The sequence below is a fragment of the Eptatretus burgeri genome, chromosome 8 (assembly GCF_056783735.1).
Source record: "Eptatretus burgeri isolate ZD-2024b chromosome 8, Ebu_testis_v1, whole genome shotgun sequence".
Classification (NCBI taxonomy): domain Eukaryota; kingdom Metazoa; phylum Chordata; class Myxini; order Myxiniformes; family Myxinidae; genus Eptatretus; species Eptatretus burgeri.
In genome coordinates this window covers 87,913,160-87,932,076 of record NC_140968.1, presented here as the reverse complement: position 1 = coordinate 87,932,076, position 18,917 = coordinate 87,913,160, and the positions used below count along the sequence as shown (strand labels likewise).

The 18,917-nt window shown below is 42.5% G+C and overlaps 1 protein-coding gene across 3 annotated transcripts in view; it reads left to right on the top strand.

Annotated features, from left to right (window-relative positions):
* The window catches only part of LOC147022224 (uncharacterized), a 155,671-nt gene that overhangs the window by 8,282 nt on the left and 128,472 nt on the right, over positions 1-18,917 (top strand). Inside the window, exons 2-4 of one of the 3 annotated variants that reach the window (XM_085892921.1) lie at positions 1,978-2,088; positions 4,389-4,579; positions 11,419-14,341. The gene's annotated coding sequence lies outside the window, so the exon portion shown is untranslated. Of the gene's footprint in view, positions 1-1,977; positions 2,089-2,986; positions 3,293-4,388; positions 4,580-11,418; positions 14,342-18,917 lie in introns of those variants that run through there. The other 2 variants (XM_085892919.1, XM_085892920.1) reach the window with 2 other exon arrangements.

Sequence of the window (18,917 nt, the reverse complement as noted above, 5' to 3'; positions counted from 1 at the left end):
CTTTATCTTTCCTCACTCAAAACTATTTGAATCAGGCTGTTACCATTTAAATTCCACTTTGACATATTCTTACATTTTACCACTGGGAAAGGGGCTTTGAGTTTAGCATGAGTCTGTCATCGCTCTGGCGGGGCCTCCTGCGAAATTCTGAACACAAAATGGATGCGGTGTGTTCTTTCATCCCTCTCCATTCCAACAGAGTCGATGGCGAATGTGCTATGAAGCACTACCTGCAGAGAAAAAGGCTTGCTCGACTTGCGCATAATATTGTGAAAACAAGAATCACTGGCAATGTCTTGTGCATGCTAGGTGTACGTTATCTCACTTATCGGGTAGACATTATAGCTTCACACTCACACGTACAAATGTCAAGAGGATTGAGCTCTGAGATGCACATATGAGACTGCGCTGGAAAAGGAAGCCAAGCAAATTAATCACAAAAGATAACGAGGAAGGAGGGCAGGAGGCGGTTCTTCTCTCGTTTACATCACATGTGGCTGTGGGTTTGCATCACTGCTTGGGCTATGCAGCTGATGCACTGCCCTCTGTGAATTAAGGCAATAAGTTGGAATTTAGCCAGGACGGCAGTGATAATTCTCTCATTCTTCATCGAAAGGCATTGTGGATAACTATTTAACATCCACCAACTAATACTGGCACACAGGCCACGACCTGAGTGACTGCACACCCATAGATGTAACGTCCCACCAATGAAGCACCAATTTGACAGTTTATAGTCATTAATCGAACAGAGAAAAAAAGAGCTCAAATGTAAGTCCACTGCCTCTGCACCATCCTGCAAAGATGCTCAACGAATGTTTCTTGTAGGAGGAGAAGATAAACGTTAAAGGAATATTTCTTGCAAGTTCTAAAACGTGCATGCTAATACTTTAAGGTTGCGTTTTGACAGGATTCATCAAGCCAACGACAGCACCTTACTGACGGCTTGTGGCAATCCTAACCGGCTGAATTTGCCCTTAGTCGCTTCTCGCTACGTTAACGCGCAGTCAGGACCCCAGCATCGTGCGGGGGCACTCCGATTGCTCACTCAATTTCGCGCACGTTGCGCCCTGCTTAGCATTCTTCCCGTAACACAGGGAAAGCATCCTCGGCTGGAAAAGGACGCTGACGAAGGGCGCTGTGTGGACGTTGCCTCTGTTGTATAAGGAAGTTGGACACAGGAGGAGGTCTTTCTGCCCATCACACCTCTGCTCTATCGACACAACATTAATTCAATCCATCAGTTGATCGATTTAATTTTTCAGGGGATGAGGAAGAGTTGGGGAGGAGGGCAGTGGTACAGGAACATCCCCAGTGTGGTTTCTTTTTTTTCTTTTTTTGAGCAGTGGATTCAACTGGGTTTTATCATAAGAGATAAACAAAGACTGTCAGCACCTGCACTTATTGATGAGACCCTCTCATAGTCATCACAATCATTAAACAGGTAAACAATCACCCATCAGCCCATGAATACGTCGGTTACAATAAGTACCAGTCCTGCTAACATCCATGTACTCCCCTAAAATCCCAATAATTAGAGGTACCGATTGAATTCCATGATAACTCTGTCTTCTGTTTCTGCTGCCACTGTCTTACCATGGAAACATTCCATGCATTACCTACTCTCCGAAGCCTGGTGTTGGCTTAACGATTAAGGTGGCTGGCTTACTTATGATCATAGGGTCTCCCTGTCGTAATGTTGAACTAACACCAGGTGGGTTGACTGTCATCCTTCTGAAGTCAGCAAAATGAGTACCAGCTTACTGGAAACAGGGGGGCAAAATAATATCCTGCTTCCTTCAGCCTCTCTTCATGGCTTAGTCCAGAAAACCCCAGAATTTATTTATTCACTCCACAACAAACCAAGAACAGCATTGATGAGACTGCTTTGCTTGATTTAAAAACCATGTCGATAATTCGATGACTATATTCCCATTTTTCACTTTTCTCTCACCCCCCACCCCCTCCCCCTCTGAGGTCGGCAAAATGAGTGCCAGCATGTTGGGACAGTGTCGGAGTGGCAAACCATCCAGGATTGTGCCCAATAGCCAAGGAGACTGCTTAAGCAGCACCAATGCTCTGCACAGGGTATGGTCCCAATCTCCTCCTCCCCTCTGCAACCCCCTCCCCCGCACACTAATTCTCAATTTTTTCACTTGCTCCAAGCTGTGCGTGCTGTAAAATGATGGTGTGAACCATTAATTTGTATGACCGGAAGCATTTAATGCACATTTCAATAACACTTGGAGCAGCGAATTATATTGTAGCTTTTGTGTGTGTCCGGGGGCGGTGAGAACAGCGCTTGATAACGGGGCTTGTTTTGAATTGGCTAATTATCAAGTGTGTCTATGTTTCGGGTTTTCATTATAAATTTCAATTTCAAGTGGGACTTGGGAGGGGGGGGGATTCTGATTCTTACCTTGTATTTGAAGTTATTCATTTAATTTTTCACCATTTATGATTATGAAGTGTTATGGAGTGACAACTTCGTGGGAAGTATAATGCAGTCTTCAGGTAGAAGAGAAAGTAGGAAATGGAGGTTGCAATAGCAAAAAAGGGTCTGGGGATTGGGTGAATGGATGGGTTTGGGTTTGGGGGAGGGAGGAGCTGAGGAGCTCTATCTTTAGAACTTGGGCTGGCTCATGGGGCTGAGGCTCTGAGTTGTAATTTGATGATTCCAGGTTCAAATAATGAACCCATGCTGGGAAGGCATAGAAAACCACACAGCCTTTTCTTTTCTGAGATTGCTTTGGAAGTAACTATTGTTGAACTATCCTGTTGAACAGGAAGTTCATCACACATGTATTCTATTGCCCACTTTACATCATGGCAAGTTTGGATGAAATTTGATGAGTTGAACTAAAGCATCTGATGCATTTACTATTTGGTGAATAGCATTTCACTGTTTACTTTATATGGCATGGAAAGGCCTTCTTGTCTGTGGAACCAACTTTCTGAGGCTGGTTTATCTCTTTCTTCCTTCCAGGGCATCAAACACTAGGTGGGGCGCTACCATCGCATCTCATCCCCATCTGCGATCTTTTCTACCCCCATCAACTCCAGCTGACCTCAGCTAACCTAACTTCTTACTTCCAAGTTATGTGGGGTTCTCTCTCTCTCTCTTTCTCTCTCTTTCTCTCTCTCTTGTTCATCATACCCTCCCTCCATCATCTTGCTCTTCCATGAGAATCGATCTTGTAAAGAAAAGAAAGAAGACAAAAATCTAAGGTTGTATTTTGGACTTTATTTAAATAAATAAAAAACAGATTCCACCCATTGATGGACAATATTAATGAAGTCTCTGAAAATATTTTGTGTTTTCTCAATGGTGACTCAATAATTCCAGATTTTCTTCCATCCAAAAACATATGTAGAACGCACAAAATATTCCAAGAACGAAATGCTCACAATCATTTAAGACACACCAAAATATGTACTATAAATTATATGTATGTGAATAAATTGTTACTAATCTGGTCTCAGGGTTAAATTAGCCTCAGAAACGAGACATTAGAATGTATCTTTCACAGTACATGTTCGTGTAAGTGTGATGTAATATCTGTATATTATAAAGCATGTCGAGAACATGTTTAGAAAGATCCCATCCCCCACCACAAACTGTATGATATACACCACGTCTTTCACTCCTCCCCCTCCCTAAATTATTGAGCCTTGCCCATCATTATCTGTCATTATATGGAGTGTCCTCTTTAATCAACAGCCAATCATCATGGTTCACAAGCACGGACATGAGACTGCCAAGAACATGCCCATATATGAACATCTGTTGGGAAAGTCTGGTAAGGAAGCCCTTACCAGACTTGAGTCTGACAATGAGTCTGACAATGATGAGTCTGAGTCTGAGTCTGACAATGATGTCAGACTCAACATATTGAGACTTGAGTCTGACAATGATGCCCATAAATGGACACCTGTCTGGCTCAAATCTGACAATGATTAGGATGGGCTGGTAAGGAAGCCCTTACCAGACCTGAGTCTGACAATAATGTCTGACAATGAGTCTGACAATGATGTCAGACTCAACATATTGAGACTTGAGTCTGACAATGATGCCCATAAATGGACACCTGTCTGGCTCAAATCTGACAATGATTAGGATGGGCTGGTAAGGAAGCCCATAAATCACCATCTGTCTGTGGTGTAGAATTTTCCTGACTTGCCAACTAATGGGCACGCAGCATCAAACATCATTGCCAGACTGCGTTGGCCAATGGCTGCCCCACGGATGGGGCAATCACAGATGCGACAATAAAAGCGCACACACCGCACACGATTGAGGTTTTCGCTTTTTAGTTCTATGGTGTGTGGTTGGTTGGTACTTCGTAGTTTGTGGTGGTTCTGCCATGCTCATTGCTCTTCTGTTACAGGGACCTGGTTGGTTGTGGCTCACTGTGGTTCAGTGTTAGAGAGCCAAGGAGGTTCGGGTTTGTGGCACAAGTCATAATTCGTTGAGGAGCTCATTCACTTGGGATTTGATTAACACTGGCACACAAGGCGCAACGAGGAAGATCCCCACACCAGTCCGTTGCACACCTGGACCTGGACCCATACTGCATGCGTGAGAATTGCTCCTCATCTCCTTTCTCTGTCCTGTGTTCCCCAAGTGAATGAACAAGGTGGATGGGTTTCGGCTGTCGAGGTACCGCGGGTGCATTGTTTTAGTTATTTCCTAGTCTTGCCCTTAAGGGAATGCAAGACTATTACAGTGTGTGTGTATTTGTGTTTGTGTGTGTGTGTGTTTATATGTGTATGTGTGCGTGTGCGCGTGGGTGGCGCGGTCGGTCAACTGTGCAAGGTATTACGAGACCGTTAGCCTCATCTCATCTCCTTTCTTCTAATTAACCCCTCTTCATCGGGTTTTGTGTGTGTGCGTGTGTGTGTGTGTGTGTCCGTGTGTGTGTGTTCGCATCTATATATATGAGTATTTTCGCTTTAAAAATGTTTTTCTCTGCAACCACATGTCCGATCGATGCGAAACTTTAAACCTCGGCAGGACTCCTCTTCTATTGCAAACTCTGATGTCATCGGTCATCGGATTGGATTAAAGGATTATTGGATTAAAGGGAAAAAATTGGACATAGTATTCTCCGAAACCGCTCAATGAAAAAAATTGAAACAGCATGTCACATCAACTCCCCATGGGGTATACAGGGTGATAATGCTGATGTAATTGGTGAAATGGTATTCCAGGCATAATGTGTTGAATTGAAATCCTTATCCAAAAATCTTAAACTTCATACAACTGATATATGACCAATGTGAGAGAAGAATTAAATTTATAACATCATAGGTCACATGGTATGGCAGCCATATTGGATCAAAAGAAAAAAAATTGGACACCATTTTTTTCCAAAATTGCTCAACAAAAATAATTGAAACTTGGCACATGTCATCAACTCCCCATGGGGTATATATGGTGATAATGATGATGTCATCAGTGAAGCAGTATTCCAGCCATAATGATTAAATTGAAATCTTTATCAGAAAAATCTGAAACTTCTTGTATATGATCTATGACCAGATATGAGTGAAGAATTAAGTTATTGAAGTTGAGAACCCATGCCAAGAAACTATGTGGCATAATAGGGTGCATGGATGATATGGGTATATGGGACACAATAGCAGTGGGCCATAATAGTAGTGTGTTCAGTTAACGATGGTATTTTTGTTCAGAATGAATGCATGAGGTGAGATTGTGCATTTTACGAGTGCCGTTTTCCATTCGAGTTAGCCGGTCCTCCACTTCATGGGAGACGAGATTTTTGCAATCACGTGTTTGTGTCCGTCCAGGCCGTAACTTCTTTACCATTTGAGTTTTTGTCATAAAATTTTCAACAAAGCTTTATTATGAGAATATGGTGAAGACAAAATATTAACTTGGTGAAAAGGTCAAAGGTCAGCGTCACATAAAATCGTCATTTTTTCATACAATTGACATGAAATTTAAATAATCATTTGAGCTTTTGTAAGCTGTAACTTTTTTTTAATGTTTGAACTTTGTCATCAAATTTTAAACAAAGTTTTATTTTGGGAATATGGAGAAGACAAGTTAATAATGTTTAGCATACCATTTAGTATGGTATTGTTTAGCATAGAGAAGAAGAAGTCCAAATACAAACCAGACGGGCTTTGAATTTTGAGACGCTTTCAAGTTATTAATTGTGATTGCCACTGTGTAGCCTTGTTCTTCCTACTGTTTTCTCCCTGTATTCCAGTTTTTTTTATTATTCCTTGTGTGGTCATTGGGAGCAGACTCCACAGTGCTTTGCGAGAATTGGTTTATTAACCCATTAGACGGGCACATTGGGTCCACACATAAAGCGCCTCAATGCAGAATGCTGACAAGCTCTGATATCCTGTCGGTATTCCGTTATGCTCATTGTGTTCAGAGATGACTATTCACGCCAAATTAACCCGGTAGACATGGAGAACTTTTTGGCTTGAAAGCGCAAATTCATACCTCTGGTGTCAAGAGCGGGATTCAAATTTGTGGGGAAGAACAGCCCACCTCAAATCAAAATATAAAAATTGGTTTTTAAATTCATATTAAAATTAAATTTAAAAAAACTATTATTACAACAAGTGGAGCAGATTTTGCGGAACAGAATAGCAAAATAGAAGATGGAGCAAAATAGAATATTGCTGTGCAATTATTATACTGTACCATATTAATATACTAAGCCATATTTTGCGGACGTATCTCCTCTGAAACTGCTGGACGGATTGTCGGCACTTTCAGCATGCGGATGCTCTGTGGTCTTATGTACAGCATAGGTTATGTGAGATCACGCCAGACAGATCGGTTTGGGAATTTTGGGCGATTTTCTAATTTTTACATTCGTTTTTCATGGTGACATGTGACGTCACCACTGAGAAGTGTAATGGCGTCATGACATCATCGGTCATTCGCTGACATCACTACGTCTGTCGTCGACAGGCCGTCACCACTGAGAGGCATAATGCCACTCCTAGAAAACAGCATCTGCAATGTAAAACCCTCTTCTGCATATGCTGACTACCTCAGAAGGTGCATTTGACACAAAAAATGTAACAAGAAACATTGTATATAAAGAAATTATATAAATCACATTGTGAACACTGGATATATTGACGTCCTTACGAACCCCCACTTTAGAAACTGTGTGGAGCGAGGGTTTGGCTAGTATTCTATTATTGCACAATGGCGAGCAACCTCCACTTACACCCCTTAAACCCAGATTATATCTAATGTCTTGAACAATCTTTGGCACATCACAGATGTTGAAGGTTGTCATCAAGTTTCATTTAAATTGTGCGTGTAGGTTCGGAGAAGAAAGCAAATACATGTTGTGGGGGGGCAACCCCTCCCCCCCACCCCACCTCCTCTGTAGACCACTTTAGGACTCAAATTTTCGAATGGCATGAACAATCATGGGTGATGGAGGTTGTGGTCAAGTTTCATCAAAATGTTTTATGTAGTTTCAAAGAACAAAGCAAATACATATTTTAGGGGGGAACCCCCCTTTATACCCCCATATAACCCAATTTTTCTAATGTCATGAAGAAACTTTGGTACATCATGGGTGATGAAGGTTGTGTTGCAGTTTTATCAGAATTGTGTTTGTAGCTTCTGAGAAGTAATCAAATAACTATTTTGGGGGCAACCCCATCCCCCTCCCCCCCCACTTCCGTAAACCTTTTTAGACCTCAAATTTAATGGCATAAACATGGTACATAACAGGAGATGAAGGGGTCAAGTTTCATCGAAATTGTGTGTCTAGTTTGAGAGAAGAAAAGCAAATACCTATTTTGGGGGGCAACCACCATGGACCCCCTTCGGGGCCAATTTTTCTTTTTTAATGCCATGAACAAATTTTTGTAAATACATGGCGATGAATTTTCTGGTAAAGTTTCATCAAAGTTGTATGTGTAGTTTCAGAGAAGTTGAAAGTATTTGTGGAAGTACTGACTGACGGATGGCGTGCCATCCCGCAAGCTCCCTGGAACTACATTCCAGGTGAGCTTAAAAAAAAGGAAGGCCCACACAATCTCTCACGTGTGAATGTAAGGAATAACTTGTTTGCTGTAACCTAATCAATTAAACCCAGGTGTCTAGAATTGTATCAATAAATCGACTCCTCCCATGCTCTTATTGCCGAAGAAGCTGCATAAAACAACCAAGAAAGGCCATCAAGATGAGCCCTTTGCTATTTCAAACCCTCCCCAGAGTTGCTCCACAACTGTAAGGGTATTCAGAAATTGAACACACATGAGAATCCCAATGCTCAACTCCCCCTCAGCTGCCGGACCAGTTTCATCGCTTATTGGCGAATCCTCAGCGAGAACACAGACAGAAATGCATACCAACGAGGCTCTCGAGCATGAAACATGTGTAAACATCAATAGCAGTCAACTCATATATGAAAAAAACGAAGACCGATTCACATCTCTCACCTGTGAATGGAGAGAATAACCCATTAGTTCTCACTTCATCCATTAAACCCAGGTGGCTAGGATTACATAAATAAATTCACTCCTCCCATGTTCTTCTAGCCAAAGAAGCTGCACAAAGCAACTCTTCTAGTGCGTGTACTATATGTGAATGTCTTTACAGCTGTGGAGGAACTCTGGGAAGGGTTTGAAACAGCAAAGGGATTACCTTGGGAAGCCTTTCATGGTTGATTTATGCAGCTTCTCCCATGAAACTTGGTAGAACAAGAACAATTTTCACATGAAGAATGGGCAAAGATTTCATGATCTCACTGTGCAAAAGTGGTAGAGACCTACCCAAAAAGACTCAGAGCAATCATTGCTACAAAAGGTGCTTCCACCAAGTACTGATCTAAGAGGCTGAACACTTTTACAACCAGTAAATTTTGATTTGTACATGTTATTTTTTATGTGGGTATTCCTGACATGTTGCCTGCTTCAAATATAACAATGTTTAGTTTGATCTCTTTAATTATTATTAAAATAGTTAATTTGGAAAAATTGTTTTTCTACATCATTTGTAATTCATCTAAATGTGGCGTTATTGGCAGGGGATGAATACTTTTGTGAGCCACTGTATATACAGGGGGCTGCAAAAGTAGGTATACAGTAATGAAAAACAAAACGTGTGCACAAAACGTATTTTATTGATTATACAAGCATATCAATAATATCTATCTATAATTCCAGCAATGTGTGTGTGTGTGTGTGTGTGTGTGTGTGTGTGTGTGTGTGTGTGTGTGTGTGTGTGTGTGTGTGTGTGTGTGTGTGTGTGTGTGTGTGTGTGACCGCTGTTTCTCGACAACCGCTGGTGCAATCTAATTGAAACTTGCCAGGTATATTGCTGGGAACCTGAGGATGTGCTTTTTCAAGGTTTGATATTAATCGGACAAGTGCTTCCCAAGTTATGGCCATTTATTTACCAAACCAATGAGAAGACACGTTGTTGCATGGGCGTGGCCGATGGGGAAGGGAAGCTCAGCCGCGTTCGCCATTACCGGTTACAACGTACGGACTTCCGGATCCATTACGGGTTACAACGTACGGACTTCCAGATAATGATGACTTCGTGTATTCGAATAATTTCTCGATTTCTTATGCGCATTTATAGATAAACACAATGCCCCAAGTTATGACCGTTTTCATATTAGACGGTGTATAAATTTCGGTAACATCAGAGTGCTGGTATGCTCCGAACCAGGAAGTAAATTTTTTTTCTCTCTCTTCTCTTTTTGTTTTTCCTTGCCACGACATTGCGAAAAGGTAAAATACGTTGGCGCTAATTGAATAATTGGGTATTAAAACTAAATTGCGAATAATATTCGAACTTCCAGGCCACGCACGTACGGGCACTCGAGAGCGAAGAAACGGCCTGCGTGGTTGTTGTTTGTTGCTCGCGGTTTGAATATTATTTTTTTTTATTTTTTTTTTTACGGGCACGTACTAGTACCAATAATGGTAATAATGATTTTAATGAATTAAATGAATTCTATTATTAAATGAATCCTAGCACCACTATTATAATACTGGTAATACTGGTATAATCCTTACTGTATACCTACTTTTACAGCCCCCTGTATATACTGTACATGTAGCGGACAAAAAAATGGAAACACCAGAGTCACTTAATAGTGTGTTGGGCCACCATGTACAGCCAGTATGGCCTTGTATGCACTGAAACATAGAGTCCACCAGCATCTGGAAATCTGCAGGAGGGATGCGGCACCATTCTTCCACAAATTAGTGAATCAACTCACACCTGTGTGTTGGAGGTAAAAAAAAAACGCTGTCTCAGGCGTCATTCCAGAATATCCCAGAAATGCTCGATTGGGTTCAGATCTTGTGACTGAGAAGGCCATGACATATGGATAACATTAGTGTTATGTTCATCAAACCACTGGGTGACCACACATGCTCTGTGGACGGGTGCATTGGGCGATTCCTCTTGCAGCCACGCTCACCATAATTATAGCCAACCAGGCCTGTGCAGAATTTTTACACATCACGCTAAACATGCTGGGATATCATTTGCTTAATTAACACATGGGCCACACCTGTGTCGAAGCCATTGCTTGGTGCCCCTCATTTACCCAGGTGTTTCCACTTTTTTTTGTCCACGACCTGTGTATAACAGGTCTTTTGTATCCATTGTCCATCCAGTGTTCCCGTTCTCAATATCCATCTTCGTGCCTCGTTGTTCCACTACCAGTTTATATGATAATGTTCAATATACTATCGTAAACACACTTTCCTCAGTCTGAGTTTTTTGTGAAGATGTTGTTATATTCACACACCTATATTTAGTTCTAATCTCACAGTCTATATTCTCAAATCACTTGCCGCTTCAGGGAATGCTGCCTACCTGCAATGTAATTTAAGTAACATGCCTCATACTTAGTGCAGCAGTTGAATCTCGAGTCGAGCATTAAATCCTCAGACTATAATATGGTTTTGAGTGTATTTTCATGACTCAAGGGTGAAATCTTTTTATTCCTTAGCTCATACGAGGCATATTACCAAAATTATATTGTTGGTAGGCAGCATTATCTTAAGTGGCAAGACGATCCAACAAGTAGTAAGAGTGTAAAGCATATAAATATTATTCAAGTGCATTGTTCCCATTCACATTTTGCAAGAATGATGTTTCAAGATGGTTCAACTTGAAAATAATTTCCAAGTATTCATGCGAATGATTCAAAATTCCATTTGTGCCTGGCTCGTGTCTACATGTTTATAACTCAAATCTCTTAACAGCAGACAAAAGGTGTGCAAAATGCTCGAAGAATGAACGACTCACAACAGTCCCAAAACACACCAATTATTTTTTCCTTGTTTCAATAAACAAGTCCAATTAGTTTTAAAATTCTTGGTACGATTTGGATTGTGTCTCTTGAACACTATTATTTGTAATTATTGTTTCTCTTTCAGGTTATGTTCACGGAAGGTGGGAATTGTCTCCACCAAGTTTCATTAGTCCAGAATAAATATGGCATACATGGCACAGCAACTTATTAAAATAGAAGAATGGTACCTTGAGATGAAGTCTTTGATCAAGACTCAGTGGCTTCATCGCAAACATTTCAAAGTAAGAAACCCAACTAACAAAAGATGTGTTCTTCACAATGTCAAGAAGTTCCGGAGAAAAGGCACTGTTCGCAATCTTAAGAAATCAGGGAGAAAGAAGATTGCATGATTAAAAGAGGACATTGAAGCGGTGAGAGAGATAATCTGTTAATCTTATAATCTATCTCACTAAAAGTCCAAGGAGATCCTTTGCCAGTATTCATAAGAGCTTTGTCTTTCGAACACAACTGTCTTTTGGATCACAACATGAAACTTTTTCCACACAAAGTGCAGAACAAATAATCTCTGACAAGGCAGAGAAGTTTGGTGACAAGGTATCTCCTTCAAGACAGAATAAACCTGGTCTCCCCCTTCCCCAGATCTCAACATACTGGACTTATTTCTGTGGGGCTATGTGATGGACAGTGTTTAGGACAGTGCTTGGTTTTATAGTTTTGGAGTTATGGAGGAGACACACACACTGACACACACACACACACACACACACACACACACACACACACACACACACACACACACACACACACACGGCATGATCAAAAAGTTTGGTGAATGGTGCCGCTACTACGCTACTAATGAATGTGTGAGCATTGCTTTGTGTGAGCATGTGTTTGTGGCATCAGGTGCTTCTGTCGAAAATGTTGAAGCTTGAGCAATGTGCAAACATGAAATTTTGTTTTAAACTTGGCAAGACGGCTACAGCAACATTCATAATGCTGGTAACAGTCTACGCAGATGAAGCTATGACAAAGAAGATGTGTACAAATCAAAGCTATATTTTCAAGTCGTTTCAAGGGTTTCGGGATGGAAATGAGTCGATGGAAGATGACGAAAGAAGCGGTCATCCGTCAACAGCGCGAACCGATGAAAATATCGCTCAAGTCATCACTCTCCTCCCTGAAAACTGATGTTTAACCACTCGAAAAATTGCGGAAGAGACCAGTCTTTCATTTGGTTCCGTTCAGGCCATACTGACAGATGATTTTAACATTACGTGTGGATGGAATGGTTCACGCATAATTTCTTCCCAAAGGTGCTACCGGTTCTGTGGCTTTCTGCGTGGAAGTTGTGAAATGTTTGAGAGAAGCAGGTCAGATGGAAAAAAAACAAGAAAAGTGGAAGAACGGGTGGCTCCTCCATCATGACAATGCACCCTGTCACACATCACTCTCTATCCAACAATGTTTTTGTGGCAAAAAACATTCCTGTCATCCTACATCCACATTATTCACCAGACTTGGCACAGTACGACTTATGGCTGTTCCAAAAATTGAAATAATTAATGAAAGGGAAGTGATTTGACACAATCAAAGAGATCAAGTCCAACACGGCAGACCTTCTGAATGTGATTAACAAAGAGGACTTCCAGAAATGTTTCCGACAGTGGCAGGAACAGTGGAACAAGTGTGTATGTATGGGACAGGAGTACTTTGAAGGGGATTAATGATGTGTTTTGTGTTTAATCAAAACTAATAAAAGGCTGTGTGTGTGTGTGTGTGTGTGTGTGTGTGTGTGTGTGTGTGTGTGTGTGTGTGTGTGTGTGTGTGTGTGTGTGTGTGTGTGTGTGTGTGTGTGTGTGTGTGTGTGTGTGTTGTTACGGTTCTAGGAACCGTATGCATACAAACATACAGTTGTCCCGAAGTCAGTTATTCCATAAAGTATGTGTGCAGATAGAACCCCTTCCTTGTGTGTAGTGGGAAGACACTGGGGTGTATTGCGATGTTTTTTAGTTAGATTAAGAAATCATTATATCCCATGCACAACGACCCATGGTACCCTCTACCTGCTCACACCTTCATCACGCTTGCTACTCTCGCATGGGCTGAACAAGCGCGTGTTCGCCTACTCCTCTAACCGGCGACTTGCTTTCCAAGGCAGAATCTTTGTGTCGTACCTTTTTTTTGGTGAGTCCGGACACGCGGAGTGGGTGGGCTTCCCGGTATGGCCGAAACCCCGCCCAGAAATGGCGGCCCCGTGGAAGCCCCATCCAATCAAGGCGAACAGTGACGTCGGCTTCACCAAGGCCCCTCCCCACTGAGGTAAATCTATAAATTAAGACACCATTCGTTCAGAGTTGTCGGGTGAGCTGGAAAGTGAGTCGTCTTGAGAGTGAGCTGGAAAGCGAGTCATCTTGAGCAGAGTGTTGGAGTGAGACAGTTCGTCGGCTGATTGCAAAAGAAAGGAGGAAAGTTGTTGAGTGGTTGCACTCTTTGGGAGTCATTCGTTTCAGGTGTGAGAGAGCTGGGAAGACCTCGACCCGACCTTGACCGGGTTTCTCGTAGGGTTCTGTTTGCAGCCCTGATCCCTGCCTCGGACTCCACTCTACTCGACCCGGGCTCCTTCGCAGACACGGTCTCCACGCGTGTGGCCGTGGAGCGAGCCGCATGACCATTGGCGGGTGCCACACCACGGAGCATCCCTTCCCTCCAACGTTCAGGTACCCAAAAGAACTGCAATCTCAGCTCACCTCCATCTCTGGCTGTAAAAGGTCCTTGGCCATACATCTGGGTTTATTTTCATCTGAGTGTGCGTCTGAGTGTGTGGTGCCATCTTTAAGTAGAATTGCATAAGTATTTTTATTTGATCATTGTAAATCTTGCCTGTTTTATTCTTGCGACAAGTCCAAGCCATTACCAATGTAATCCGAGCCACCTTGCGACGAGTCTCTCCTTTGTAAGTTGCTGTAAAATTGTTGCACAATATCTTTCTCTCATCTTCCCCTCCATAACATCCCCAATAAACCTGTTTCCTGTACCACATATTTTTCCTCGCTTTATTATAAATAAATTATTGCAGAAATGTTCCCAGTTCGTTTTCGTCTTTTTCTTCATTGGTCCAGCATGGTTCGGATATGAGTTTTAGCCAGGTCTTTATTCCCGATATTCTGTTCATTCTAGCCGTATGTATCGGCCAAACGGAGGGGACGAGTGTGCTGTAAACCGCCACCCTGGCGATGCAAGGCTCGTCGAGCCTTGCCATGGGTACACGATCCCCGGCCAGGATGTAGTGAACATCCTGGCCGGGGGCAAAGGGGCACTAGTTAGGGGAGGGTTTAGCGTTCGATAGACCGACCTCATGGGGTATGAGCAGTCCTCCATGGGGCCTGGTAAAATCAGTTGGAGGGAATTTTTGTTTGGAATTTAGAATGGATTGGAGACATGGACAGACATGGAACGTGTAGTGGGGACGTAGCTTAGCGATAGAATTAAATGGAACGAACATTTGAGTAAGGGATGACGGGGAGCACGGGCTAGTTTGGGGAACGTAGTTAGCGTCAGTGTTGGTGTGAATTGAAAAGCGAAAAATATACGGTGAGAGGAAATTTAAAAAGGTAAAAAAACATCCCCATAATAAATCAAAACAAATATTCAAAACAAGAAATAAAACAAGAATCAAACAAATCACAGCACGTGAAATCACAGAAGAAGAAAGAGAGACAATCAAAGGAAAATAAATGAAGGAAGGTGAAGAAATTAAAGAAGCAGAAATCAAACAATAAGAAATCAAAGGCAAAAACAGAAACCCAAAATTTAAGTCAGTGATATACCAAACAGTCATTCGACCCAATGGATCCCCATTACCTCCACAGCACCTGGAGGGGGCTCAAACTGGAGTGGGGGGGCGGGGGGGACTTCTCCTCAAGGAGCGAAAGTGGGAACGGGAATGGATAGGGGAAGGGGGAGGCTCCCTTAGCCATTTCTGAACGTCCCGTTTAAATGATTGCTTCTTGGATTCATGGGGCCAATTCTCACAGGGTTTTCATTCCTTGTATATGTGTTTGTTTGTTTTTTTCTAAATGTGAAATGTGGCTTTCAAGGGAGCCTTTCCCTTGTCCCAGCCCCTCCTCCAGTGCTTTTGGACCTCCCAGCTATCCTGGTCCACATTGTAGCCTGAGCAGGAGCTGGCTTCTGCAACCTCCGGCAGCGAGGTCTCCCGACTGCAGTCTGCTCTCTCCACCCCCGCCACCAGAGCAACCACCTCTCCCCTCCACTCCCGCCACCAGAGCAACCACCTCTCCCCGAGAAGGACCTTCTTCCTCCACCTCGAGGTCAACACTCAACGCCACAACCTCCCCATCATTGCTCCCTGTCTCCTCCTTTCTCCCCTCCTCCTGTTTCTCCTCACTCGTTCCCTACTACTCCTCTTTCCTATCCTCCTTTCTCACTGCAGGAAGGTGGGATGACAACACAGACACCAACACCACATTTGGTCCTGGGGCAACATCCCCACCCCTGCCCACAGAGGTGCGCATCTTGCTTGCATAACTCTGTGGGCAGGAGCGGAAGGTGTGCCCCGATGAACCGCAGAGGTTGCACCACAACTGAGAGGTGCAGCACTCCCTCAAATGTCCCAGCTGGCCACACTGCGAGCAAAATTGTTCTTTGCAACCAGAGACTAGATGACCCAGCTGTCCGCATCTGTGGCATACTTTTGGCTGCTCAGCATAAAACACTTTGCCCGTGGTCCATCCCAATAATTATCCCACAAGGGATGTGGGTTACCATGCCATCATACTTGACACGGAACTTAGCGTGGTATTGCCGAACTCCAGCCAATATACCCAGGTCATTTTGGATATACTGTGGTGGAGTCTTAACATCGACATACAGAGATAACCAAAACTTCACATCGTAATCGGTAACACGCTCACTGTAAAGACGAACTGTCACGACCTTCTAATAGCCAGAGAGGGCCTCAACCACCCAGTCAGCCAAAGAACTGGCTGATTGAGCAGCCAGTCCACCTCACCCAGAACTCGGCAAGCCTTTCAGCGGACTGAAATGACACGTCAAACCCTCGGGCCAAGGGGATGAGGCAATAAAAATTATCAGCCTTAAACCCCAGCACTTCGAAAAAAAACGTCTGCCCAAATCCCTCACTTGGTGGTACGGCTCCATGCTTGGTGAATGCGAATCTAACACAATTATGGCACCTGCTTACTATTCTGGGGTCCTGGGGAGGGAGGGGACAACACGAGGAAGGTGGGGAAGGGGAGGGAGGTGGTGGTGGAAGAGTGTGAGGCTACCGTTCTGCCTGGTGGGCGAGGCCCACCACACGGGGGAAAGGCCGAGGAAAAGGGGGAGCAAAAGACGAACAAAAATGCAGGACTAACAGGAAAAAAAATTAAAATATAAACAAACAAGAGGGGGGCGGGGATAAAAACGTGCAAGACAAAACACGACAGATGTACACAGAGAGCGATTTTGACAGACCCGCATGCCAACGAGGCTTCCAAGCATGTTCCACATGCAATACCATTACCAATTAACATATAAATATTTCAAGACGCAATCACATCTCTGACCCGTAATTGGAGAGAACAGCCAATCAGCTCTCACCTGATTCATTACCCCAGGTGGCTATGATTATTAATACATTAACTGCCATGCTCTTTTTAACAAGGGGGCTAACTTTGTGTAGCTTTCTTGACCAGTTCACCCCAGGGGAGCTTCTGCTCCACACTGACGAGGGCAAGCAAGCCTGAAACACGTGTCCATGGATGTTCCCTCTCCGGTGTAGACTGGTCGATAAAACTGAGAATTAAATTATGTTTCTGGTAATGGCTGTAGTACAATTCTATGGAGATGAAGGAAGTTGTAGTTCTGCAAATCTCATGCCGAATAGGTGGACCCTTTGCAACTGTTTTGCCAGAGGAGCCTTTAAAAAGAAATATATATATATATATATATATATATATATATATATATATATATATATATATATATATATATATATATATATATACATACACACACACACACACAGATACTGGAGGCCCACCAGACAGCTCTCTGTCTGTGTGGAGCTGAATGTCACCTTCTCTGAACCTGGAGACGATTTTGTGTTTGCCTTGACGTCATCTGATCATCTATTTGTTGACTAACAAATCTTTGATGAGCTTCTCTGTTTTGTACTCAATGCATTTAAATGAGTCACAGACAAAGTTGCTCTTCTTGCTTGCTTTATTCTCTCGATTTCTTCTTAAAGAGCAGGTTGCAGGTCACCAAACATGTTCTGAAAATTTATCAATATGATCATATGTGCATTAAATAGTTTGATGCAAACTATTGTGGTTGCCCAACTATCGGGAAAGTTAATGAAATTTAACTCCGAAGTTGTTATTTCTCGAGGCTGTTGAAAAAAACAGCCGCGTGTCATATATGGATGGTGACGTCATGTTCTCCAAAACAAAGCGGACGCTCACTCACTCATTGAAGAAGTGTCCAGTTCAGTGGGCCGTTCTTTCGCTTTTTTTGAGCTTGCAACTGTCTTTATTATCCTTTTTTATTTTGAATTATTGTAGAACAAAGTTATTTGGATATTTGTACATCATACCTCGTACGTGTGTCGTCATGTTTTGCGAAAATGGCTGGAAAACGGGTAATCGCTCCCACCGATTCCTGAGGAATCAAACATTCGCTGACAGTGGATAAAATTTGTACAAACAAAATGGGCGAATTTTCCCCCGAAGAAAACTGGGTAAAGAGGACCCTTTGGATAGACTTGTCATTTGTGGTGACCATTTCATCGCCGAGGATTATGAAGGCATAAACACATCTGATCACCCCTCTGTGAATATGAGTTGTTGGTTGACAAGTTCTCCAGATACTGCTCTGTCACATTATCAATCGTTGAGTTTAAGTGAGAAAAACCTTGAAATGTATTCTTAAAGAGGACATGGGAAAACACATAAATAAACTTTCTGAAAAACACAAGCAGAAAAAAATTTCTCAACAATTCAACTTATTGTTGATTAAATTACTTTTTTTTAACAGCATCAGCAAATTGGAGTATTTCATTTCAATTGTAAAAAATTGATCAATTTTCCACTTTTTTTTCTAAATTTGGAAGAATATTTCCCAATGAGGCTAAACATGTTTTAGTATTTATATGCCACAACAGTCTCTTGAAAATTGGGGGTTGTTCTTACTGTTCACTTTCTCTGGGGTCAAGCTCAGCTGTCAGAAAGACTTCAACGCCAAGGCTACGGTGTATAATATATTTGGGTCCATTATTGATTCATTCTATTTCTGACTCTTGAGTGACTCGAGGGTTAAAAATTATTATATCAAGTCACAGACGAATTAAATTTTACATCATTTCATGCATCGAACAAGAAAATGAAAATCTTCAAACCAATCTGTCTGGTGGAGTCTGTCAGTGTGAACTGCCGGGCAGTCAGTCCTGCCACTTGTACACGAAATAGGCCGTTTTCTGGCACTTGCAAGTGTTTCAAATTTATATGGCCCAGGGCCAGAAACTCCATAGTATAAATTCCCATCATCCTCAGACTCGTTCTCAGCAATATCGGAATGAAAACACTCAATTTCATCACCGCTGAA